Source organism: Callorhinus ursinus, unplaced genomic scaffold (genome assembly GCF_003265705.2).
Source record: "Callorhinus ursinus isolate GAN/ISIS: 27379988/994484 unplaced genomic scaffold, GSC_fseal_2.0 scaffold28, whole genome shotgun sequence".
NCBI lineage: Eukaryota > Metazoa > Chordata > Mammalia > Carnivora > Otariidae > Callorhinus > Callorhinus ursinus.
Genome location: NW_027397090.1, coordinates 1094495 through 1121926, shown reverse-complemented (window position 1 = coordinate 1121926; position 27432 = coordinate 1094495). Strand labels below are relative to the sequence as shown.

The 27432-nt window shown below is 36.8% G+C and overlaps 1 long non-coding RNA gene across 3 annotated transcripts in view; it reads left to right on the top strand.

The window, feature by feature from the left end:
* Positions 1-27186, top strand: part of LOC112838880 (uncharacterized) — an 80596-nt gene extending 53410 nt beyond the window's left edge. For 2 of the 3 annotated variants that reach the window (XR_012374071.1, XR_012374073.1), the window contains 3 exons: positions 25943-26018; positions 26328-26423; positions 26881-27186. This is a non-coding gene — a long non-coding RNA (uncharacterized lncRNA). Of the gene's footprint in view, positions 1-22243; positions 22506-25942; positions 26019-26327; positions 26424-26880 lie in introns of those variants that run through there. The other variant, XR_012374072.1, reaches the window with a different exon arrangement.
* Positions 27187-27432: the final 246 nt, after the last annotated feature.

Sequence of the window (27432 nt, the reverse complement as noted above, 5' to 3'; positions counted from 1 at the left end):
GCTATTTGGCTTATGGTAGATTATATCTATCATTTCTGTGATTTTAATATGAGAAGCTAAATTTCCTTTTCCTCCTATGATCTCCATCTTGACTTTCAGACTGATGTGCTCTCAAATAACAGTTCTGCTTATTAACGGTATGTCCTTGGACAGGTTGTTTAGCCTCTTGGAACTTTAGGTTTGTTACCTATAAACGGGAGGGAAATAACACCTAAACCTGTGCAACTGTTGTGAGAAGTAGGGAGATGATGACGATAGAACAACCACCACCCCACTTGGCCCGTTGTAGGAGTTGATGGTTACCTACTCCAGTAGCTACCAAAGAAAAGTAATTAGGTCCTGTGAGTTTGACATAGGCACACATGGAATCTCATTTATGTAAAGAGTCAGTCTTTCAATCATTTATTCATTCATAATTCAATATTTACTGAATACTTAAAGTATGCCAGATCCTAAGCAGGTGCTAACAATGCAAAAACTAACATTGAATTGAATAAAGAGCTATCTAAGCAAATCACATAAAATGCAAATACATGTTTGGTTGAAGCAGCACAGACTGGCAAGGTTAGGAGGAGTTCACAAAGGAGAAAGTGGCTATGCTAAACCTTAAGGAGGTATAAGAATTTATTACATGAGCAAAATCAAGAATCATATTTTAGGAGGAGAAACGCGTTCTACGAAAGCCGTGAAGTGCAGAGAATATGGCACATTTTGAGCAAGAATTTTGATAACATGCAAACCTAAGGTTCAGTGTCAAAAGAAGGAGCAGGACATATCAGAGGAAACCAAATCAGTCTGGCTGAAGATGTTAAACCTTATTCGGAGGTCAATGGAAAAAAACAGAGAAAACTGCTAAAATAGGAATTGATATAATTCAACTTGCATTTATGACACTCACTTGGTCACTGATATGGAAGACATTTGGAGGAGCAATACTGAGAGAAAAGGAGATAGTTTTATCATGATACTAGTTCATTGTGAAGAGGTTGGGAACTAAACCGTGGTGTGGCAATAAATGAAGATTCACCCAAATGAGAATGAGCAGAAGCTATTTATCAGAACTTGTAAGAGCAAGGGAGTCAGCCACCATTTGGCAGAGACTCAAATGCAGGCACAGGAATGGGAAAGCTTACAGTGGAAAGAAGGGGAGAGCCTCCAGTATGCTCTGAATGAAGGCGGTTGACATGTGAAAGCCATAGGTAGACAGCTAACAAGAAGCCGGCCATGCTGTGTGATTGGTTAGGGGTATGAAAATGGCTTCCTCTGGTTGATCTTAAGTTAGAAATGGGGGCCAAACAGACACATGAAAAAGTGCTCTACGTCGCTCGGCATCAGGGAAATCCAAATCAAAACCTCAATGAGATACCACCTCACACCCGTCAGAATGGCTAAAATTAACAAGTCAGGAAATGACAGATGTTGGCGGGGATGCGGAGAAAGGGAAACCCTCCTACACTTTTGGTGGGAATGCAAGCTGGTGCAGCCACTCTGGAAAACAGTATGGAGGTTCCTCAAACAGTTGAAAATAGAGCTACCGTACGATCCAGCAATTGCACTACTGGGTATTTACCCCAAAGATACAAATGTAGGGATCCGAAGGGGTACGTGCACCCAGATGTTTATAGCAGCAATGTCCACAATAGCCAAACTGTGGAAAGAGCCAAGATGTCCATCGACAGATGAATGGATAAAGAAGAGGTGGTATATATATATATATTAGTATATAGATAGATATATATATATATATATACACACACACACACAATGTATATATATATATATATATATATACACACACACACACACAATGGAATATTATGCAGCCATCAAAAGTAATGAAATCTTGCCATTTGCAATGACATGGGTGGAACTGGAGGGTGTTATGCTGAGTGAAATAATTCAATCAGAGAAAGACATGTATCATATAACCTCACTGATACGAGGAATTTTTAATCTCAGGAAACAAACTGAGTGTTGCTGGAGTGGTGGGGGGTGGGAGGGATGGGGTGGCTGGCTGATAGACATTGGGGAGGGTATGTGCTATGGTGAGCGCTGTGAATTCTGTAAGACTGTTGAATCACAGATCTGTACCTCTGAAACAAATAATACATTATATGTTAAAAAAAAAAGCAGAAGATAGCAGGAGGGGAAGAATGAAGAGGGGGAAATCGGAGGGGGAGATGAACCGTGAGAGACGATGGACTCTGAGAAACAAACTGTGGGTTCTAGAGGGGAGGAGGGAGGGGGGATGGGTTAGCCTGGTGATGGGTATTAAAGAGGGCACATTCTGCATGGAGCACTGGGTGTTATATGCAAACAACGAATCATGGAACACTACATAAAAACTAATGATGTAATATATGGTGATTAACATAACAATAAAAAAAATAAAAAAAAAACTAATGATGTAATGTATGGTGATTAACATAACATGATTTAAAAAAATACTTTTTTATGAAAAAAAAAAAAAAAGAAATGGGGGCCAAATTAGAGAAGCTGTCAGTTGTTAGTAAAGTCTTGGAAGTTTTGGACCAAGGGCTACCAGGGTTATTATTTTGCTTGATAGAGATATTATTTAGACTTTTTGGATTCATTGCAGTAGGTAGTAGGTTGCCTTCCTGGGCTGATTGCTGCAGGTTGTGGGCCAGAATTCCATTTTTACATATAGTCTGGCCACTGTCTGACTGCATATTCAGTCTCTAAGTGGGTCGTGCATTTTAGGAAATCATAAGGGAGCATGGAGGTAGAAAAGAAAACTTATACTCAGACAAGAGCTGTGACTTGCCCATGGTCACATATCACAGAGAGCGTGGTGGGGCAAGAATGAAAATCCCCTGATCCTCTCTAGTGCAGTTACTGATTTTCTATTCTGCATCTAAACTAACTGATCAATAGCTATAATAAGAGGTGGGAGGATGAAAAGGAAAATTCCTATTTTATGTTAAGAGCAGAATTAATTCAGATTAGTAAATACGAGCATGTTCTAGTCTTTCCATAATCTCCGTAAGGGGGAAACTCTTCACTGCCCTTCTAAATATTATCTCCTGTCTTCAAAACATGCTTTTTCATCAAGTGCATTAGGATTTTTCTACTACTATGTGCTTTATTTGGTGTATTCTGTGCAAACTTGGAACTAAAAGACTAAAGTAGAAACTGAATGAATGGAACAGTTTTTATTTGGATGAACTGCCCGAACCTGTATGTCTTACCTCAAGGAAAAGCTACTTCTTTATTCCATCTCTCCATGCCATGTAAAATATTTTTCCTTACTGGATTAAAAAATCTTGAATCATTTAATTTGAGATAAGGATTAAATGTTAGTAAAAGTTTCATATTTGATCCTGAGCATAGAGATGAATGTCTGGACTCACAAGTTATAAGCACACCAAGGAAGCCTGACAAATACTACAGATAAAATAGAGCCAATAAGCATATCATTTTCGTCTTCCATGCCCAAAAAAGTCCAGTAAGTAAAGACTGATGATATGAAAGTGCTTTAAAAAAAAAAAAAGATTGAGAGGTATCTGGGTGGTTACGTGTCCAACTCTTGATCTCAGCTTAGGTCTTGATCTCAGCTCAGGTCTTGATCTCAGGGTTGTAAGTTCAGGCCGTGAATGGGCTCCGTGCTGGGCTTGGAGCCTACTTAATAAGTAAGTAAGTAAGTAAATAACTAAATAAATAACTAAATATTTTTAAAAAAAGATTTGGAGGATGTGGGGGGCAGTTAAAAGAAACTGCTAGTAAATTATTTCAAAATGTCAAAAACAAAATATTTCTTCTGCCTCCAATACAGTGATTTATACCCAGTCAATGGCAGAGGCAGAGCGAAGAAGCTGTTTGCCTAGAACTCAGGTCTTCTGTACTGTTACCTCTTAATTTCACCCAGCCAGGCTCCTTACATTTTATAGGCTAGCCACACCTCAGTGAACACTTTAAATGCCTAATGACTGAAATTATTTCACTTCATAGCTCCTTCAGCTTTGCTTTCTTTCACTGAAGACTGTTGGAAGGAATGAATTTAGGGCAGAGCATTTTTGTCCACTCCCCTTGTTATCAAAGGACTTAAAGGAAACATATTTTAAGCAGGGGAAATTCTCCTCCCATGTTGGGCTTCACATTTCCCCTCAACCCTCTTTGTGCCCCAGGAACTGACTAGTTTAATGGGGGAACTCATCAGGAACCTCACTCTGATCTCTGGGGGTGGGGGGGGAAAACACCAAACTGAGACCACAAGGCAGAACACATACTAAAGTTTCATTAATTAACGATATGAAAATAACATCCATAATCATGTGGATCAAATGCTACTCATCTTCTTTAACTGCCTTACGGAAGTAGACCCTCCAGACAGTCAAAGAAGAAGTAGGCTACCAAGACCTCTTTTCTACATAACCACATACCCCAAAATAAGATCTGAAGAAGGTGCTGGGACTGCCAGTTGCAGAAAATCTCGACTCCTACTTCCTGGGAAGAGGGAGAAGAGGTAAGAATCCAAAAAAACGGAGAATAGAACTGTACATTATGTCAAGCTCACGATTCAGAGTTCCCCACTGATTAAAATTCTTAACAGCTTCCTGCTGCGTAGGATCAAGTTCACACTCTTGGCCAGGCATATCCAGCCTTTCATGACCTGGCCTTTGGCCACTTGTCCACCTTCTTCTGCTGCCAGCACACTCCATTTTCCCCTCCCTCCACCACCCTTAGTGCTCCTTTCCAAGCATAGAGCATTTGACATTGCTCCTTCCCTCCTTACAGTTCACCTGCCTGACCAAATTTTCCATTTCTCAAGACCTTAGGCCATTATTATTTCTTCTATGAAGGCTCTTCTGGCTTCCCTTGTCCCAAGACAATTATATCTCTTTTTTCCTCTGTTTTGCCACCACCATTTCTTGTATTTACTCAGTAATCTTTCCACTCCATAATGTTTATTGCAAATATGTCTGTCTTCTCTCCCAGAGATAGAGCCCCTTGAAAGCAGTAAGTATATCTGTCATTACTGGTCTCCAAGCTAAACACATTTCCTGGCACAATAATAGTGGTTGCACATAATAATTATTTACTGAATAAATGAATTAGTGTACGACAGTGGTTACAAAATTCTGCCTCTGACAATAGATGTTTAATAAAAAGACCCAGATAAGTCATTTTCCTTGTTAGGGCATTATAGATATGGCCTCCATAAATGTAACTAATGCTTTTGTGATACAGATATTTTTAGTCTCTTTGGGTAATGTTTATTTCACACTTTGTAAATATTTAGTTCATCTTAAATTTTTTTTGAGGAAGGGCTTCAGGGGATAACACCAGTTTCTAAATTATGCTGAATAAGTCCAGTCCAATTTTATACTATTTTGGTCCCCCATGATTTTCTGTTTACACTTTATTCCTTTGGAAAACTGAAAAGTTATTACTTTTAAATTGTGTATTTGTCGGGATAATGGTAACTGGCTGACACATGTAATTTGGAATCCTGGCGAGAGCTGTGTCCAGGAGATCAAATGATTAAGTGTCTAACTCCTGATTTCGCCTCAGGTCCTGATCAGGGTCATAGGCTCAAGCCTTGTGCTGGGCATGGAGCCTGCTTGAGATTTTTCTCTCTTCCTCTCCCTCTGCCCCTGCCTCCCCTCCCACTCTCTCGCTCTCTTTAAAAAACAAACAAACAAACAAAAAAACACCAAAAAAGAAATCTCACACTTTTCCTGTTTCCCTTAGCTCTGCTTATCTCTGTGTTGTTTTCATTCCTTTAAGCAATATCCATATGATGGCAAAGATAACCACTAGCAGCTTTAGGCTCCCCTAGTGTTTCCGCTAAGTGATCCCAGTGAAAGACCATGTTTCCCTCCCTGTGGCATAAGCACGAGTCACGCAGTTGGCTCATTGGCCCGAATTGTGCCCCATGGCCCTCTTCGGACCAGTCACTGTCGCTTTGGACACTAATTGGATAGAACTAGGTCATAAACAGATCCTCATGCTAGGGGTGGTACGGGAGTAATTTTGGTTTACTGTACCAGAACTAGATGTTTTAAAAATGTAAAAGAGATGATTTCCCAAAAGAGATACCAAGCAAACAAAACAAATTAACAAAAAATCTTTTGGCTTACCACAAGTATCTTTTGCTTGTTCTCTACAGCTGTTCTATGTCTTCCTTGAACTTAAAGCAATCAGAATGCCATAAATATACAGTATTAGAACTGCCATCATATTGTAGAAGACAGTAACATTCTGTTTTGCTTTTAAACATTAGTACTAAACATTAGAAGATTTATGGATTTCCTTTTTGTCTTTTTTCCACAGAAAGCTTTGTCTTGAGCAAGTATTTATAACTCTTTGCTCCCATTCCTGAATCATAATTGATTGCTTTGAGCCTGGCCTTCTCTGAAGAGAGTTCAATTGTTATTTTTCCTCGAATATTTGCCTTACACTAAGATCTTATTAAATCCACTTGCCACTTTGCTGCTCACTTTCAAAGCTTCGAAGATTGCCTTGCCATTTATCCCACCCTGTATCTATCCAAGGATGGAACACTGAGAAGGGTTTACTCTAATATTTAAACTAAATAAGTTTTCTGTGCCTACTTTCTTGAGAGTAACTTGTGATATCATCCTCACATCAAAACATAATGACAATAAGCCTAATCACAATGGCAAAATATCCCAGTTTGACACCCTTGCTGTTTATGGAGCTAGTGTCAAGTTCTATTGTTCTAATCTTTCAAAGCCACAGCTGAATCTGGGGGATGCAACTATGGGAAACACAGTATCTAGTTGTGGAATGCTATTATAGGGAGGGTAACCGCATTCCTGTCACAAGGCAGAACCTGACTGCAGTTGGCATTTCTTTATAGAGCTGTTTGAAATTCGTCTAACCATAAGGAAATAAGATTTCCTTTTCAGAAAGCCACTTTGGCCAAGTATACAGAAATGCAAAGAAATCATAATATACTTCAACAATCACATAGTTAATCGTATAGTTAATCTGCTCCGTTACCAAATGTAGCAATCATACCTTCACCAACATTTTTTTCCTAAATTGATTTCCATGACACCTGTATATATGCTATGGGTTGTCTTTGCAGTCTCTTTCTTTATGTTCTCCTTCTTTTCTACCTTATAAAAGTGTATCCCCATGACCCCTCCGTAGACTATAATCTTGCCCCTTTGCATCCTCTTTTTGGCAGTTTCTTGTATTTGCACCATTTCAGTGAATAATGCATACACCTGTATTTTTAGCCACACTTTGCTTCCAGACTCTAGACCTGAATTTTTTCATGTGCACTAAATATCTCCATTCAAGTTGCCCTTTACGACTTCACATTCTTTACCTGTAAAACACAATTTAACACTTCTTCACAAAACATTTCTTTCTCCTAATTTTCTTTCCTCTCTCTCTCCCTCCTGTTTCCTTTTTTCTTTATTTAGCTCATTATACTAAACTATTTTATTCTAATAATACCCAAATGTGTACAACAGTAATAATATAAAAACAGGTAAAAATTTCTTAGGATTTTAACTTTTATGTGTCGACTAAACCAAAAGAGCCAAATATTTCTTAGGATTTTAGTTCTTATGCAGTTATTACCAAAAAAAAAAAAAGGTAATGTTACAGATTTAAAACATTCAATATGACAACAGTAAATTTATCTTTTGTTTCATAATAATCCAGTGGACTATTGGCTAAGAAATGATAACTTTTTAATATAGACAATGGCAACATAGGGTTCATTATAATATTCTACATAGATAGATGGACAGATATACTGTTCAAAATAATAGGAATGTTGGAATCATCCCAATTTACCATCACCGTAAAATAGATCAATATTTTTGTCATAATCACACAAAGAAATATTAAGAATAAAAATGAAGGAGATATATATTGATACAGAAGAATTATATAAACAAAATGTTGAGCAAAGAATAAATCACAAAAAATTACAATACGATTTTATTTATAAAAAGTTCTAAAGGAAACAAAACTACGCACAGGGATAATATATGTGTGGTTAATATGGGCTGTGTATATATGTGATGTATCCATAAACTGTAACATATGGCTCCTTGGGTTGGTAGAAGAGGGGTACATAAAGACTATAAAAGATATTTTTAATATTTCTCTTCAGCTGGGTGGAGAGTACATGAACATTTTTATCATTTTTTCACAACTATTATACATAAATTATATACATTCTTTTATATGTCTGATACCTCTCACAAAAAGAGTAGAGGCAGAATCAGTTTCTAAATGATGAATTCATAAAATTTAAGACAAGTTACATAAAGTTTTCACTCTAGTTCAAAAGGACAAATAAGGGGCACCTGGGTGACTCAGTCAGTCAGGTGTCTGCCTTCAGCTCAGGTCATGATCCCAGGGTCCTGAGATCGAGTCCTGTGTCAGGCTCCCTGCTCAGCAGGGAGTTGGCTTCCCCCTCTGCCTGCCTCTCCCCCTGCTTGTACTCTCTCTCTGACAAATAAATAAAATCTTAAAAAAAAAATCAAAAGGACAGACAAGATGATAGTTTAGTTATCAAAAAGCATCTGATACATGATAAAAAAAAATGGATGACTGGCCTAGCAGTCACTATCATATTCCATTTTAAAGTTATCTTTCTGTCATTAGTTTACAACTTAATACCATTGGGGCCAGAGAATACAGACTTCATACTATCAGTTTCTTTGGAATTTGTTAAAATTTACCTTATGGAAAGTCACTTATTGCAAAAATTAATTTTGTGTTTGAAATGAATGTATATTCTCCACTTGTAAAAGCCAGGAAGTCTATCTATAACAACTTAATTAAGCTGTTCAAATTTCCTTATCCGTACTGATTTTTGTATGTTTGTTTAGTATATCAATTGCAAAGAGAAGTACATTAAAATTTTCAATTATGATATATTTGTCCAAGTCTATTCAGGCTGCTGTAACAAATTATAGTAGACAGAGTTGTTTATAAAGAACAGAAATTTATTTCCCACAGTTTTGGAGGTTGAGAAATCCAAGATCAAGATTCAATCTCAGATTCAGTGTCTGGTGAGAACCCACTTCCTGGTTCATCAACAGTAGTCTTCTTGCTGTGTCAACGTGGTAGGAGAGGGAGAGAGGGAGCTCCCTGGGCTCTCTTTTTATAAGAGTATTAGTCCCATTCATGAAGTCTCTGTTCTCATAATCTGATCACTTCCAAAAGGCCCTACTTCCAAATGCCTTCACACTGGGTATTAGGTGTCAATGTATAAATTTGGGGGAGGACACAAACATTCAGTTTATAGCAGTATTTTTGTCATTTTTTCCTTGGGATTTTGCCAGTTTGCCCTATACATTTTGAAGCTATGTTATCAGGTGCATACAAGATTAGATTTTTAAAATCTTCCTTGTTCAGTTGAACTTTTATCTATATGTTATAATATTTTTATATTTCCTTATAATCTGAGCTTAAAATATAAAGAACTTATACAACTCAGCACCAAAAAAACCAATAATAAAATTTTAAAAGTGGGCAGAGAACATGAATAGACATTTTTTCCAAAGAACGCATACAGATGGCCCACAGACACATGAAAAGATGTTCAACATCACTAATCATCAGGGAAATGCAAATCAAAACCACAATGAGGTATCACCTCACACTGTCAGAATGGCTAAAATTAAAAACATAAGAAAGAACAGGTAAAAAAAATAATAATTTCCGCATAATGAGTTTTTTTAATGTTAATATATTTATAGAAGCTTTCTTTTGGTTGGTTTTTATAAGGATACACTTTAATATTCAAATTTTCTAGGTCTTTGTGTTTGTGTGTGTGTGTGTGTTTTAGAGAGAGTGTGTGTGCACGTGCCTGTGGGGGGATGGGGGTGGGTAGAAGGATAGAATCTTAAGCAGGCTCCACTCCCAGTGCAGAGCCCAACGTGGGGCTTGATATCATAACCCCAAGATCATGACCTGAGCTGAAATAAAGAGCTGGACGCTCAACCAACTGATTCACCAAGGCACCGCGCTCTAGGTCTTTATGTTTAAATGTGAATTTTGTAAACAGGAAAACTTGAATTTTGCTTTCAATCTTTGTTTTTTAACCAGAATGTTTGCAGTATTTATTTATTTTGATTACTGATGTTTTTGGTTTTATTTTCCTATTTTATTTAGCATTTAATTATTATGTATATTTTAATATGCATATTCTTTTGGGTTAACTGGGCTTTTCCCCTTCAATTTCCCTACTTCCCTTCTAATAGTTAGGAGGTTATATATTTTGTAAAAATTATTTTAATAATGTAGAAGAGCTACATGCCCATTTCAACAATAAACTCCAAGGTTAATTGATATTTATCTTTTGCTTGGTTAACAGTATTAACACAAATTGAGTGACTTAAAACCACACATTCATTATCTTTCAGTTTCTATGGGTCAGGTGTCTGGGTAGCTGGGTCATCAGCTCAGAGTCTCACAGAGTTACAATGAAGATGTCTTTGACTCAATAAATATACTTGTTTTATATTAGACATTTGGCTTTATAATATCTACAGTCTTTTGGGGTCTGAGTCCATATTGGTTATATTTTCTGTATTAACGCATGATAGCTTGTTTCCAGTTAATTTTAGTGACTTATTTTATTGTGAGTTTATATACCTTTTACTCTTACCTGTGGAAAGTCTTTGAGACCAGGTCTTTGGTGTGTTCTTCCAAAGAGGTTTTTTATTTGGCATATGCTAGGCATCTCAGGGCAGTCATTTAAAGGTCAGATTTTAACTAAATTTAGCGTTTGTGGATTTTTCAGACTAGGTAGTTATTACAAATTCTGGCCTCCAATCCAAATTTATGTAGGTATCAGTTAGAATATTAGGTATTAGTTAATTCTCAGAACATGAATTTATTTTTCTAGTTCTACCAGAGCAAGGACAAACATAGTGAAATTTGAGAGTTCCATTACATCACATTCAGTTTTAGCAATTTAGTAGGAAGCTTGAACATGAGCTTCCAGTTGTTTTTCTGGTGGAGTCATGCAGGCAACACTTACTTCCAGCCACGGTGTATGTATTGCTAACTAGAGAAGAGCCTTGAGGTCCAGAGTTTTTATTAAGGGTCAGTCATGTAGACATAACTGACAGTCTTTGTGTTTGACCTTAGTCTCTAGCTCCTCTAAGAGTCAAGTTGATTCTGCAGGGACCAAGGCTTTCACCATAAATCATACTGTTAACATGGACTATCTGGTATGGTCCAAGAATATCAGGTAAACAAACACATTTTTATCAGTCAGGGCATCCGAAGGGCCTAGAGGTTATTTCCTAGGAACAAAAGACAAGGGAAATATCTCTCTTAGGACAAGATTAATCTTTTATTAAATAGTTTGTATCCTTATCTTCTCCCTATGTGGGTTTGCCCAACCCCCAACCCCCTTACTTTGCCTTTTAAATTTGCCTCACTTGATAAGGCCTAGATTAATTTGGGATCTCAGAACTAATCTTATACCTGAGTACATCCCAGGTTTTATTTCTAGATAAGTAATAATAATAATGGATGGTATATTAAAACCTAAGTTCTGGTCTGTCTGGGATGGACACATCTCCCAGACAAAACACTGGCCCCATATTTCTCTTACCTCTAAATTCATGATATCTTGTCACTTTGGGCTTCTAAGGAATTATCATACTTCCTCATCCTCTCAACCATGAACTGAACTGAATGTAATGTTCTTTTAACCTAAAACTTTTAATTGTAATGAACTGAGTGGATTTTATAAACATCTAATCATCCATATTTTTAGTAATGGAAATTAGGGCATCTGGAACTTAAATCTTAGAAACATATTTGCATCCTCGCGTTTTACGTGGAACCAACTGGTGAAAAGTAGCTATTTAAATCTACCTTACCTGAAGCAGTCTCCTTTGAAGTAAAACTCCTATTAAGGTGTACCCTCAAGAAAATGCCATACATGGGGCTTGAGATTCTCCTGACCTCCATTTTCCCTTCTCATAGAAAACAGGTCCAATTAAAAGACTTTAATTATTATGCACAAGCAGCCTATACAAAAATTTCTGACTCTTTCCAGTAAGAGGCTGTCTATTTGCAATTAGAGAGGAGGACACATAATATCTAAGTCCTCTGTTATTCATCTCTCGCTTGCTGTTTTGATGTACCTCTATGATCTATCTCGTTTCCCTTGTTCTGGAAAAGATTAAGGGACAGCTTGCTTATCAGAACCTCCAAGAAGGTAAAAGAAGATATGGTTGTAAATCACAAATGGATACTTTCTTTCTGCATTGAATAATACATTTGCCCACTGCAACATCTTCTAGATTGTCTCCTGAGGGACTTGATTGTGGGCAGCAGGGAGATCCCTCTGGAATCTATTCCCATTTTAGCTCTATGATCTACTCTTATAAGGCTAATGGAGTTCAGAAACTGTTAAGGTAGCTGAACATTTTAAGCACCCCCTTTTTGGTAGAGTCATTGAAGGCTAAACATGATATTTAATTTTATTAGTCAGATTAAAAATGAATTAGAGGGAAAGAAGTGAAGGAAGAAAAGGAAGAAGGGAAGGAAGAAGTTTTGTGAGGAGGCCTATATTGTTTGTTTATATGAAATTCCATTCCAATTATAGTGGGACATATTTGAGAATGTTAATTATGATCTACTACTGTCCCATGGTAAAATTTTAGATCAGTTGAAGAGAATATAAAACATTTCTTCTGTTCTAACTTCACGGATGAAGAAAGGGGCTCTAGGAACTTAATTGTAGTTTAGACTCAGAAGTGTGCTTTTTAACATCATGTAGAGTGAATGAAAAATTTGTCTGCCAAGAACAAGTTTTCTGACTTTTCACCTTAATTTTCTCACAGAAGGAATAGGAAAAGAAGCCTCTGGAAAAATTTTCAAATGCAGACATATTTTAATTCTTGGATCCTATTAATGGGATGTTATATATAGATTTTCTTTTCTTATTTTCTGAGTGGCAATATAGTGCAACATTTAAAAATACAATGATATAAAGTGCCCCCCTCTTTGGGCTTTTAGGACTGAAATTAAAGTTTCTCAAAGGTGATTTCCCACCAAGTAGGGCAAAGGTTCAGCAATGTGGATCTTTCTGAGACTAAGATTTATTTTCACTTTCCCAGAGGTTTCTGAGAATTGTCTGTTACTGCTCTTTGACTATCTTCAGAGATTGTGACCTGGTATGTGACCCTCAGCATATTAAAATTCTGAGATAATGAGTTTAAAAAAGAAAACTCCACAATTTATGGGCTGTCATTAAAAGACACCGGGCTGTGAATAAGATGATTATTTGCAAATAGAAATAGGAAAAAAAAAAGATGCTCTTAGAGGATATTATTTGAATCCTCATTATCTCTAGCCTATATTACTGTCCAGTTTGCTTACTGGTCTCCTGCCTAAGTGACCTCCATCCGAGTGCTCTTTCTGATATGATTGTATTACTGCCTTGCTTAGAATTCCTCAGTAATTCACCATCGTCTAGAGGGAAGAAAAATCTACTAAATTTTGTTGCGTATCTCCTATGGAGTTGTATGTGATCCATTCCCCTGTCCATTTTGTTTAAGTTATAGTAATGAGCTTCCTGTCCTCCACCTCAAACCTGACATTCTTTCTTATGCCTCCCTATATGTTTCCCTTAACTTTCTTTACTTTGGAAAAACCCTTCTATTTCAAACTCTGTCTGCTCCATCCCCTAATTTGTTGTTGTTAATTTTTAACCATCCAAATGCCTACTAGGCCTTATACTAAAAATCTGTGAGTCTTTGTCTTTTTTTTTTTTCCCCCACCCTGACTTGGCCAGATCTTCTTATATACCCCTCTGTGGGTGGCTGGATAATGCCTCCCAAGGATGTCTAGGTCCTGATCCCTAGGACCTCTGAATTTTACTTTATATGACAGGTATGACTTTGCCAGTATGACTAAGTTAAGGATATCAAAAGATTATCCTAGATTATCCAAGTGACCTTAAGTGTAATCATACATGTCCTTGTAAAAGACAGGCAAAGTGAAATTAGGCTTTAGATGACATTAGTGGCAGAAGCGGAGATTGGAGTCATGTGCTTTAAAGATGGAGGAAGAGGTCACAAGCCAACGAATAGATGTAGCCACTAGAAGCTGGAAAAAGCAAGGAAATTAATTCTCCCCTAAAGACTGTGGAGGAAGCATGGCCTTGCCAACATTGTGGTGTCAAGCTGGTGAAACCCATTTGGGACTTCTGGGCTCCAGAAGTACAAGAGAATACATTTCTGATGTTTTAAGCCACTGAATGTGTGATAACTTGTTACAGTAGCAATGGGAAACTAATATACCTTCTCTTGCTTGTACGTTCATCCATTTTAGCAAGTGTTTCATGCTTTTGTAGTCATTTCTGTACTTGCCTTCTCTCTAGATGGGTGGATCTTTAATCAGATCCAACAACTCATCATGCCCCTTGCACTGTCCTAAAGTGAAATTCACCTGCACTCATAATTTGAAAAATCATCACAATGCCTTCCCTGTAATATATGGAGAAATGAAAGGAAAATTAAAATTTATAATAAAATGGTATCTGTTTCATATGTGTAAATATTAAGCATGATTAAATGTCAAGACAACTAAGATAGACACTGGCTCAAATAAATAGGATAATTGTGAAGGTGACAGCTTCATATGCAAACCAGTGCAGCTGTGTTTCGTTGGTGACTCAAATCCTAGAGAGTAATTGCTGTTTTTTAAATTTTTTTCCATTTATTATTTTTTTATTGTTTATAAAACCATGTAGAGCTCTTGGCAACTTCCAAAAACAAAACAAAACAAAACAAAGTATGTATAATTATTCCTAGACTTTCATAATGGTTGCATTCTTGGAGAATTCACTGTAAATTAAAACTGTAAAATTTTTTTGTGCATTTTGGTTAATGTCTGGGCTCAGATAATGTCAAAAATGTTTTCACCACATGAATGTCTGGTAAGAGATTGGGAAATCATGTGGGAGATGGGGCATTTCTTCATGTGTGAAGTATCCTGTGACCTGTAGGATGTCCAACATCTTGAGCCTGTGCCTACTAAATGCTAAAAGCACCTTGTAATCATCACAGCAACCAGGAATGTCCCCCAAAACATCCAGAATCCTTCACTGAGAACCACTGCTATGTACTCTCAGCTGTATGTAACCAGTGAATGTGTCTTAGTCATCTAGATAGTCCCCAAGTCTATCTTGGCTTTTAACACATGGCAGATGTTAAGCACCTGCATGTGGTGTGAAGAAAAGGTTGTGTAAATATTGTGTAGTGTTTTTTAGTATCAGTAAGGTCAAGGTGATTGATAATGTTCAGATCCTCTATCTCATTTTTGTTTGGTTTAAACAGCTTTATGGAGATATGATTCATACCATACAATTGACCAATTCATTGGCTTTGATATGTATATTCACAGAGATGTGAAACCATCATTATCATCAGTTTTAGAACCTCCTTTATCATCTCAAAAAGGGATCCAGGGTTGTCTGGCCATCGATTCCATATCTCTCAATTTCTCTCAACCCTAAACAATTTCTGATGTACTTTATTTCTCTAGATTTGCTAATCTGGATATTTCATAGAAATGGAATCCTGTAATATTGTCTTTTGTGAGTGGCTGCTTTCATTTATTATTTTCAAGATTCATCCATTTTACAGTATGTATCAGCACTTCCTACATTTTTCATGGCCAGACAATATGTCATTGTATGGATATCTCACCTTGTGCTTATTCATTCAGTTAATCAAATCCTCCTTACTCTCTTTATCCTCTATCATTTTTAAATTTTTTCTGTAGTTGCTGAGATGTATTAAAAGTTAAATTTTCCTACTATGATTGTGCACCTGTTAATTTCTTTTTTGATTTTGTCAATTGCTTCATATATTTTGAAACATTTTAAGCATTTATACATTTATGATTATATATCTTCCTACTTTATTGACTCTCTTATTGTTATGATCTATACTCTTTACCCCCAACAATAAATACTCTTTGTCTTGAAGTCTGTTTTATGTAATATTAATATATACAAGCCAGCTTTCTTATACTTCTTCCTTGCATCATATATTTTTCTACATGTTTGCTTACACATTTTCTGTGCATACAGTTGGATCTTGCTTTTGTATTCGTTCTGATAATCTCTTCCTTGTAATTGGATAATTTATTCTATAGACATTTAATGAAATTATTTTTATGTTTGGATTTAGGTGTACCATCATGTTGTTTTTAGTTTCTTTTCTTACCCTCTTCTGAATACTTTATAGAATTTGACTAATTTTTTATTGATTATTTCACTCTAGATCTTTGAATACATTATAAACTTCTCATTTTTTTCTTTAAAGTCACATGTACTTTAAATTAATTATTACATAAAATAGTTTTTAATAATTGCCCATGATTTTGTAATAATTCATGAAATCCTTTATTGCCATTTAGATTCTTTTCTTTCATTCCTAAAGATCTGACTTTTCTTCTGGCATGATTTCTCTCTAGCCTGAAGATCTTCCTTTATTATATCTTGCACCATTGCCTTGTCATGGCAAATTCCCTTAGCTTTCCTTTGAGGAGGACTTGCTCAGGAACATGGGTTCTTGTAATTAATCCAATTTGGGGTTTGCTAAGCTTTTTGTATAAATGCGTATCTTTCACCAAATTGGGAAGTTTGTTGTCATTATATGTCCAAATATCTTGTTCTGTCCCATCGTCTCTCTCCTCTTCTTCTCAGATAAATACTTGTATACAATACCTTTTAAAACTTGTCCCATATATCCCTGATCTCTTTTTATTTTTTTTCTAGTCTTTTTCTCTCTCTCCTTCAACTGTTATGCTTCCTATTGATCTGTCTTCAAGATCATCAACATTTCTTTATCATTTCTATGCTCTTTTGATACTAATCCAGTGAATTTTTAATTTGAGATCTTCTATTTTCACTTTTAAACTTTCCATTTGGTTCTTTTTTTACATGTTTCCTACTTATGTGCTGTTTCTATCTTTTAATTAAACACAGGTGTGTTTTCTTTTACCTCATTGATCATAGTTAAAATAGTGGCTTTAAAGTCCTTGTCTAATGGTTCTAGCACCTGGGTCATCTCAGGATTAGCTTGTATCAATTGTCTTTTCCTTTAAGAATGGGTTACATTTTCCTGGCTATTGGTGTGTCAAGTAATTTTAGATTATAAACTGGGTATTATAAATGTTGTGTTGTGGATTGTCTGGACTGTATATATTTTTATATTGCAACAATATATTGATTGTTACATCATCAAAACATTGATATTTTTATTTTTCCGAGTTATTAATTCAGGTAGATGAAAAGTGCTGTCACACCTGTGGTAGACAGTGGCTCAGTACTGAGTTCAGTTATTTAAACCTCAGGTCTTAGAAGCTTTCAGTCATCCCTATGCAAGCCTGATTCAAGGGTCAGCCTGTGATTTTCTTCTCTGCCTCTCTCCATTCTGGGGTTCCTTTATCACGCTAATGGTTGTACTTATCTGAGGGCTCCTTTCTATGATTTCTCTGGGCAAAAAGATGATTAGTTTTTGGTGTTTTTCTTTTCTTTTCTTTATTTTATTATATTAATCACCATACATTACATCATTAGTTTTTGATGTAGTGTTCATCATAGTTTTAAAGATCACTTCAACTATGGCTGACCTCAGGGTAAAGCTGCAACAAAACAAAGAACTCAGTCCAAGTTTCAACTCTCCCCCAAAATATGTCAACTTATGAGTCTTCAGATCCCTCCAGATCCTTCCATTATTTTTTTTTTTCTTTTTGGCCAGAGTTGATGACTGTTCTCTGTGGGAGGATTGGTTTCTTAAAACACTCTCCTATATCAAAAGCATGTTAATTTCCTTTTCAGAAAAGAATTTTACAAACATATAAAAATAAATCATAGCTAGTTAAGATTTATATTATTTTATATGAAGTTGTCATGCACAGTTCATGATATGTGTTCTTCTTACATATAAACAACCAAAGGTATTAGTCTATCATTTGCTCTGGAAATTCAACAATTTGTGTGTGTGTGTGTGTGTGTGTGTGTGTGTATTACATATATATGTCTATATAAATTACATATATATATATATATATATATATGTAATAGTTCAGACCTCTGGATAGCAGTGTGCTTGTTCAAAGCTACAACGATGACTCTGTTAGAATGGGAAGGTTCTGTGATAATTTTGCAAATGGATGAAAATACTAGAGGGCTTTCTTGAACTCACCCTGGGTGTTAATTGCCCCTACTTCTGAAGACAGCAGGGGAGAGAGAAGTCGGCCAGGAAGAGTAAGAGCAGCCAACATTGCCTTCTCTTTTCTCTCTGCTCTAGTGAAGAGAGGATGAAACATCACAGAGAGATGAAAATCTTTTGGTTTGCTGTGAATCAGGCCAGCATGTTTGATGACTCAGGGAAGGCATTGATGGGTACCATGTTAGAAGAAGAAAGTAACAGCAAGGGCAGGTTATGAACATATTGTTCTGCCTGTAAAGTAGCCACTTGCCTACTTGCCCTACACAGAGAACGACTCATCCAGGCAAGAACACCCTGTAGGGAAGTGGATCAAAAGAGAAACCCAGCAAGTGAGATGAACTAGCACAAGGCTTCTCCAACTTTAGTGTGCAAGCCAATTTCCCGGGGTCCCTTGTTCAAATGCAGATTCATACTCAGAAGTTCTGGGTGGGCCTAAGAGTATGCATTTCCAACAAGTTCCAGTGTGGTGCAGACGCTGCTAGGGAGTGACAAACCAGAAGCTTTCCTATAGCAGCATTTTATCAAGAGCTGACCCTGGTGCCAGGTGAGGGGAGTGAAATGATGATTTCATTTATTTTGCTGCCAGGGAAAATTCCATGGGGGAAAGTGGAAACATTTTTGCTTGAGTTGGTCCATTTTTTGTGCCTATTCAAAATATGTTCTTAATTTATTATCAGGGATAGCACTTATTAAGATCGCACTTATTTTGGCTGCTGTATTATGTGTTGTGAGGTGTCAACAGCTGTGTTATTGATGCTGTTGCAATTTTCCTCACTAATAATTATTATAAAACTATGATTTTAAGTTGGGGATTATTTTACCCTGGTATTCCTTCTGTGGCATTTCACACCGTACTTTAAATCTGTGGGATTTTCCCCCCTATGTATTAAGAAATAAACATCTATTTCTATTTGCAATTAAGTTTGGGTCTTTATGTTATATTTTACTCTAGCGTTTCATACTTGTGGTCATAAAACACATAGGGAAAATTAAATAGTTTATTCTCTGCTCTGTCACTATATTCTCTGAAACACAAAGTGAGATGGATAGGAGAAATGATTGCCATGCTTCTTCTGGGTATGAAGAACAGTTTAGAGAGCAAGGACAGTAAAGTGTTAGAATATTAGAAATCGGGCGCCTGGGTGGCTCAGTTGGTTAAGCGACTGCCTTCGGCTCAGGTCATGATGCCGGAGTCCCGAAATCGAGTCCCACATCCGGCTCCCTGCTCAGCAGGGAGTCTGCTTCTCCCTCTGACCCTCTTCTCTCTCTCTCATTCTCTCTCTCAAATAAATAAATAAAAATCTTTAAAAAAAAGAAACAATTTAAAAAAAGAATATTAGAAATCAGGGCATTTAGTAGTTTAATAGGGCAATGAGAAATAATATCAGAAAAATACTTGCAGAGGAATTTGATAACTCTGGTTGGTTAATCTTTAAAATATGTTGGTAAGGGGCGCCTGGGTGGCTCAGCTGTTTAAGCGTCTGCCTTCGGCTTATGTCATGATCTTAGGGTCCTGGGATCGAGCCCCACGTCGGGCTCCCTGCTCAGCGGGGAGCCTGCTTCTCCCTCTCGCGCTCCCCCTGCTTGTGCTTTCCTCTCTCTCTCTCTCTCTCCGTCAAATAAACAAAATCTTTATATATATATATATGTTGCTGAAATCTTGAAAATTTATCTGACCCCCAAAAACACTCTTCCCCATTTTACTCAGCTTGATCTTAATTAACATTGTCCAAACAGAACTCAATCACTGTCTTTAGTTCCACAAGTATGGTGTTTTACTCTGAAAGGTTAGATGCTCTTTGAGAATTTATACTCTCATTCAACAAATATTCAACTGTTTTTTAAAAGGCATTGTTGAGAGGCACAGATGAAAAATTACAAATTTGACCCAGTAGGTAAGAAATTTATTTAATTTCTTAAATAAATTAAAAAGACGATTAAAAGAAAATTAAATCAATCACATAAATGAGAGGCAAATGATTTTGTGGCTCAAAGGAGATGGACAAAACCACATTCCCTGGAAGCTTTGGAGGAGGTTCCTGGCAAAGGAGAATCAAAGAACCTGGTCTTGCAGGATTAGTGGATTTTGGATGGGCATAGGAGGCTGGCCATGCTTGGAGCCAAAGGAACCTCACTATCAGATGTTCACATGATCATAAACTTAAGGACAGGGGAGCGTGGTTATGTTTAGACAATAAATACTGTAAGTGAGTTATAGATAAGCTGAGCCTCACCTTGGTCTACTCAGCCTCAACTGTTTACTCCAGTGAGGTTAGACAAATGTTACCATTTTCATGCAGATTTAAATTAGTGTTTCTATTATCTATTACTGTGAAATAAACGACTCCTAATGGTTTCAGAGAGCTTTTCTTCTCCTGATTCTCTGGGTTGACTGGGTGAGATTTTCCACTGTTCTCATATGATACCCCTCATGTGATGATAGTCAGACAGTAACGGGAGCTGAATTCATCTACAGTTTGGCAAAGATGCTATAATAGCTGGAGCTCTCTTCCTCTCATTATGGTTTCTCCATTTAGACTGTCAATCAGGAAAGTAGGAGTTCTTACATGGTGACTCAGGGTTCCCCAAAGTGAGCATTCTGAGAGAAAGGAATTAAAATCTGCCCATTGTCTTAAATTCTAGTCTTAGAATTGACACCTCTGCCATATTCTATTGGTTAATATACGGTAGGCAGCCCAGTTTCAATGTGGAAGGCGTGTTAATATCAAAAGAAGTGGTTCATTGGAGTTCATATTTGGAAACTAGCTATCCCCAGAAGCAATATTGGAGGTTTAAATATGTAATGTCAACAAAAATTTAAGTAGGAAAATCCCGTTTTTTGTCTCTGTAGGGTCATTTTTCTTTTCTTTTTCTTGGTATGGCTCATTTGGTGATCAGTTTGGCAGTGGAATGTAGTGAAGAGAAAATCAAGGACAAGGCTACGATTTGAGCCTGGCATAGATGTAAAAAATCACGGTATGATTGGTAATGATAACTCATACAAAAGAAAGACTTAGGGTAACTTATTCATAGAAAAATGATGTCCTCGGGGCGCCTGGGTGGCTCAGATGGTTAAGCGTCTGCCTTTGGCTCAGGTCATGATCCCAGGGTCATGGGATCAAGCCCCACATTGGGCTCCTGGCTCAGTGAGGAGCCTACTTCTCCCTCTGCCTCTCTCCCTGCTCATGCTTTCTCTCTCTGTATCTGTGTCTCAAATGAATAAATAAAATCTTAAAAAAAAAGAAAGAAAAATGATGTCCTGAAGTATATCTTCAGTATAAGATTATGAGTTTGATTGGATAATCTGGGTTTCCAACCGAACACTCATGGTATGTGAAGACTGGTGCACCAGAGCGTCATTCATAGCGAGGGGAGGGCAGGAGATGCAGGTGTGAGAGTCATGCACTGCGTCCGGAGATTTGTCAAGTCTTCATTTTTGATTTTGTGTTGTATGTGTATCTTCATTTGACTCGTCCTTTCAAAAAACCTGCCTTTAATTTTTTTAAATCTTTACGTCATGTCTGTGGTAGGCAGAATATTGGTCCCCCTCAAGACGTCCATGTCCTAATCTCTAGAACTTGTGAATGGGTTGTTATGTGACAAAGTGATTAAGGTTGTAGATGAAATTAAGCTTTCTAATCATTTGACCTTAAAATAAGGCTATTATCTTGGATTACCTAGTGGACCCAATATAACCACAGGGATCCTTAGTGCCATGAAGCAATATGAGAACTTGACTGGCCATTGCTGGCTTTAAATATGAAAGGAGGCCACAAGTCAAGGAATGTGGTAGCCTGTAGAAACTGGAGAAGGCAAGGAAATGGATTGGCCCCTGGAACCTCTATAAGAAGTGCAGCCTTCCTGACAATTTGATTTTAGCCCATTAAAACACATTTCAGACTTCTGACCTTCAAAGCAGTAGGATAATAATTTTTTTTAAATTACTAACATTGTGATAATTTCTTATAGCAGCAATACGAATTTGCTGTTTTGATATCTGGTATAGGGCTGCTGTACCCTAAAAATGTGAAAGAGGCTTTGGAATTGGGCGTGAGCTGAGGCTGAAAGAATTTGGAAGAAGACAGAATGAGCCTGGATTGCCTTGAAGAGACTGTTAATAGATACACAGATGTTAACAACTGCCTCTGAGGGCTCAGAAGGAATTGAAGAAAATGGTAGAGAAAACATACCTTATTTCAGAAAACACTTCAATCAGCATGAACAGACTATTAGGAGAAATAGGACGTTGAAGGCTCCACCAGTGAGGATTCAGATGTAAGTGAAATGAGCATGTTATTGGAAACAGGAGGAAAGTAGATTCTCTTAGTGGCAGAAACGTAGCTGAATTCTGGCCTGAGGCTACATGAAAAGCAAAGCTTGTCAATGATGAACTTGGGTATTTAGCTGGGGAGACTTCCAAGCAAAGAGTTGGAGGTGTAGCCTTTTGCTTATAATGCAACAGGAATGCCTTACATTGCACTTTTTCCAGAATCTCAATTTGTAAACATCCTACTCTGCAACCACTGCCTACTCTCTTTTTATCCCATTCCCTCCATTCATGCCCTGAATGTAACATCTTTTAAATCCTACTTGCTTCTACAATTCATTGATTTTCACCATTCCACACCTCTCTTTGAAATTTCTAGAACTAAAATAAATGAGAGATTTGACATCTTGAATGTCAGCTTGTTATTTTTAATGGCCTATCATCTTCCTCCAAAAGACTGGGAGACAGAAGTTAAAAAGACAAAAAACAAAAGAAGACCTAATGCCAACCACAATTAGATCTTTAATGTTGGATTTGGCCATAATGAAGGATTTAAACAACTAAAAGAAAAACCTGAGTATCCTGCATTTTAAATCCCATTTTACTGATAACTCTGTTTTCTTTCATCATTTGGGATTGAATGCGGCATAAAAACTTTTATAAGAGGATCAAGGTAGAAGAAACAGATGGAGAAATCCTACCATTCTACCAGTTGTCACACATTTCTTGGGGAAAATTAATTTATACATTTACGTATGCACTGAACATATTTATTAAGCATCTATTTTCTGTCAGACACCAAGATAGAAGCTGGGGATTCAAAGATGAGCAAAAGGAAGACAAAAATAATTGCCAAATATGTTTATTAGAATAAGAATAATTTATAAAGAAATGGATAGTATATTATTTGTTCACACAAGACACTGATTGTGTCTCTAGTGGACCCCTTCCAAACACCTGTGAATAAGAGGATTGATAGTAAATTCCAAGTGGAATTATTTAATTGAAATATACTTAGAGGAATTTTAGAGGGACAGGGCAGAAAGAACTGAGGAATAAATCCAAAGATTGTACCTATGGTAGCACAGATTTCACTAAAACCCCAAAAATGCTTTTAGAAACAATATTTATACTTGCCCACACCACCTTCACCTGTAGGTCATCTGTGGTTCTATTCCAGTGTCCCTTCACTATTCTGGATTCTGAGCTGAGGGAACATCCTTTATCCAAGGCAAATCGTTCTTATGGGAGAGAGGAAATAGCAATATTGTATAAGCCAATGGCTCCTAAAGCATCTACTCACACATAGCTTATGTTCTACTCCCATTCCATTGGCCATAGCAGATCAGATGGCCAAGCTGATGTCAATGTGTGAGGGGAGATAATGTCTCTTGAAAGAGGAGAGAAAATACTTGGGAATAATTGATATTTATTTAAATAAGATGTAAGTGGTTCTTTGAAAAGGCAGAGTAGAAAGATTGAGGGAAAAAAAAAAGAGACCATACATTGAAAATAAATTCAGCAGTGTTTTAGAAATTCTAATTAATATTGATCTTCTATGGCTAAAGAGGAAGACTGGTCTATTGAACAAGGTTAAGTTGCAGACAATAGAATATAATCTAATTAATCAGAACAGTTTTACACCAGCAAATAGAAACTCATAATATTATTGAAAAGCCCAGGAATCAGTTCTAGGCTAAAGTTAAGGAACGATTTCTAGGCTCAGGACTGATCTACTGCAATTGTTAAATTTACCTCTGCCTTCACGGAAAGCTGATAATCCCGGAAGCTGTTGTCACCACTGCTGTTTGCAAAACATACTAGTTCTGCCATGGAAATGCCAGGAAAATAAGCTGCAAATTGAGAAGTTGCTAATAGAGCTCTAGAGCCACTACCTTATCTGCTATATTCTGTGCCAGCAAAATAAATGTACTCCCTAGCTATCACACATAACTTTTCTAGGGATCAAAGTTTACACAGGGCATTAACTGGTGGAATATAAGTCACACTGAGAAGCCTAGCTACAAGAGAATCTGGGAAGGTATTCTTTTTTTTTTTTTTTGTAATAGAAAGGCTTTATTTAATCTTTATAATAATTAAGCTATTTTATTACAGTGTTCTTTTGACTTAGACACTAATCACACACATAAAGAGAAACAGAACTTAATTAGAAACTTAATTAGAAATTGGATAAACATCACACTTGTTTTATATTGTCTTTTTTCAGAAGTGTGATATTTTAGGTAAAAAATTCAGAGTCCTAAGAATTGGAAGACATTCTTTTCTAAGGCTGATGAGAAAAAAAATTAGCAATGATTTTCTTTTAATCAACTCTTATTTAGAGAGAACATACTGATTAACATTTGACAGAAACTGATGAAATTAAATATACTTTTGTTTACCTATTCACTTTTTAAAAATTTCAGCACTTTTTCTACAAATTTTGTTTAAAAAAAAAAGAAAGAAAAGCTACGGGGAAGTTGAAGGAATAGTGTTTGAATACCTTCTAATCATTACGTATTTTATCAACTGTTAAACTATCACCATATTTGCATTCTCTCTTTCCCTCCCTCCCCCGTGCACCTCCCTCTCCCTCATAAAATACATGCTGCCCTCTCTGTGTCCCTCCACACATGACTTGTTTTTTTGCAGAACCATTTGAAAGTAAGGTGCACACATCATGACACTTCACCCCTAAATAATTCAACACGAATATCATAAGAACAAGAGCATTTTCCTACATAACCACAATACCATTAACACATCCGTGGATTTTAACATTGACTCAACGGGGAAAATGTAACTTTTAGCTTTCTCTGCATTTAAAGAGAGGTTGGAATGGATGTTTACTGAACCCAGGCACATTATCTTCCATTTTTAAGTTCAAGAACTGCCTTCCCTTATATAGGGGTTGACTTTGATGTCTAACACTGCCACTATCCTGCCAGTCCCTGAAGGTGAATTTTCTACTCAATTCCATTCAAAATCATTTCCCCTCGGGATAGAAATTATCATAAATGTAGCAATTTATTCCTGTTATGCCCTGAGAATAAACTCCGGGTAAGCTGAACTTGCAGCGCTGAAGTCAGGCTCTGACAGAACCCATCTGTTTTGGTGTCAGCAGCTGTGGCTTTGGTCATGGAATTTATTTTCAAAGTGATGAACAGGGAGAAAGTGGGGTGGTTTGTTTACCTGTCTGGTTTTAATGACGTTCTCAATGAAGAGGGAAGGAAATATGCTACATTATTGCCTCCGTTACTTCTGTAACTGATTCTGAGGCACGTTCGTGTAAAATAAAAATTCAGACGGAAAAGAAAAAAACGGTTTTCCTTTCTAAATTCTGTAAACATAATTCAGTTCAGTTCCTTTTGTAGCACTGAGGTGCAGAGTCACTACCTAGAACCACAATTAACTACAGCCTCTCTTATCTCCTCCATCTCTAGAGAGAGAGAGAGCCTTAAAAACATACAAAAACAGACCTCCACAGACTTTAAGAGCGGCCCACATGGAGAGAGGGAAAGGTGAGGACTTCTGAAATAGAAAGAAGGAGCTCCCTGGGTTGATTTCCTCTGCATGACCCTGCCTTTCTTTTGGAGATGGCATTGCTATAAATCAGACTTGCACATTTCAATTATAAAAATGACTCAAACTTTTCATACCCTCAAGTATGAGCATTTCTGGAAAAGTTTAAAGTCCACCATTCTTAGATATTCCTTAAGCTGCCCATCCCTGGCCACTTCCACTGCAGTGATGAGGAAGCTTTCATTTTGTAAGAACTTAAAATGAACCCAGATTAGACTTTTCACAGTTTTCAATTTTTTTTTCCCTAGAAAGTTGAAACTTCTGAGAGAAGAATTTCAGAAGTGTTTAAAATTGATGATAAGAAAAGCGACTCATGAAGAAACCATTCTCCACTGAGGGCTGAGGTATCATCTATGGGCTCCTCAATCATTTTGCAATAAGTCTAGATTAATTGATGGTATTTTTTGATGCATATGTATGAAGGAGCTAATAGATGTTAATTTAGTATTTATCAAACACTAAGATACTTTTTTGGGGAAATGTCCAATTAAATTTGATCATGTAAATCTAACAAAGAGGGGAGATATATATGTTTAAGGGCAGTGACCATAACAGGAAATGTACATCTATCTTTTTATGTTCTACCTAGTAGGGAGATACCATGATGCTTAAAAGATGGTCTCAAGAAATAAAAGTACATTGTGATTGGCCTTAGAAAGAAAAATTAACTTTTTTAAAGTTTTTAAATCTTTTTTAAAAAGATGACTTAAGAATGTATTTGAGGATCTGCTCTGTCCAAGCCACTGTGTTAAAATAGATCTTTATTAAATAATGAAAGAAATTTTCATATATTCTCTTCAGAAAACAGGTACCAACCATCCAACTTAAAACCAAAGAGAACATCATCTAGCACCCTCGTGTCAAGCCCACTTCCACTCCCAGACCTGTTCCACCCTCTACCACTTAACTGCTGTGAGTGCATCAATGGCAAAACACTGATTGATTGATACATTGAGGAAAGGATGCTGTTTCCATTCTTATGATTTGAAGAGAAAGAAGTATTTTTCATTCTGACTTTGCTCTTATGTCTATGCACTGTCCTTAGTTAATGTATGATGTTTTGGTCTAGTGGTATACTAGATGCAGTGCTTGAAACATGGACCAATTGTATACAACCTATCTGTCTAGTCCTAACTTCTGTGATATCCCAATATGGACCATGGTCCCCCACCTTTCTGAATTTTTCCTCTTTCCTACACGTTCATATTTTCTTACTTAGGTTCTCCCCTAAACAGCCTTGGTGGAAGGGTTCACATTTGTTTGGGGGGTGCAGGAAATACCAGTAGGAAAATGGAAAAGTGAGACAGAGACAAGAAAGCAACAAGTGAAGGATTATGAATAAAGGGTTATAGA